At 26.0% G+C, this 662-nt stretch overlaps 1 non-coding gene across 1 annotated transcript; it reads left to right on the top strand.

Moving 5' to 3' along the window:
- Window positions 1-337: 337 nt before the first annotated feature.
- On the top strand, window positions 338-411 carry Trnar-ucu (transfer RNA arginine (anticodon UCU)). The gene has a single exon. It is a non-coding gene; the product is annotated as a tRNA-Arg (tRNA).
- The last annotated feature ends 251 nt before the right edge of the window (window positions 412-662 follow it).

Raw genomic sequence — 662 nt, 5'->3', positions numbered from 1 at the left:
AACAATATCAAAAGTAGTTAAAAAATTAAAGAAGAAGAAAAAAATTTCTTTTAATTTATTTTGGTTGTTACAGATAATTCTAAAAACCATAAAAAATATCATTTAAATCAAACTTAACTACAGTAAAATGTATCTCCTGTTTTAAGTAGTTGTTGATTTAAGTTGTTTCTCATAATGATTGCTTACTTAATAAACTAGGCAAAATAAACAACACATGCTTTTGAAATATTGTCAATTCATTCATATTTGAAAGTTAGAAATTTAAAAAATTCTATATCACACCTACACATTAATTTATGTACTGTTTATAATTTTCGAATGTTGAATTAAATCACTCGTCTGCGTGGCGCAATGGATAGCGCGCTGGACTTCTAATCCATAGGTTCCGGGGTTCGAGTCCCGGCGCAGATGCATTTTTGTTTCGGATTGTTAAACAAACTTTGAGAAGAATACTATTGTCGTTTCACAGTATCTAAATTTGTTCTACATACATTTTACTATTAGTTTATGTATATATTTAATGTTTAATCTAAATGTTTAATAATTAACATTTTACGACATAACAAATTACTTCTCAGTGCTATTAATAGATGTTGTACTGCAAAATTTGAAATCATAGCAACAAAAATAAATTTATTTTACAAATCAATAAATTACAAATA

This window comes from Thalia democratica, chromosome 3, assembly GCF_965202585.1.
Source record: "Thalia democratica chromosome 3, ktThaDemo2.hap1.1, whole genome shotgun sequence".
Lineage (NCBI taxonomy): Eukaryota > Metazoa > Chordata > Thaliacea > Salpida > Salpidae > Thalia > Thalia democratica.
This window is presented reverse-complemented; position numbering and strand designations above follow the sequence as displayed.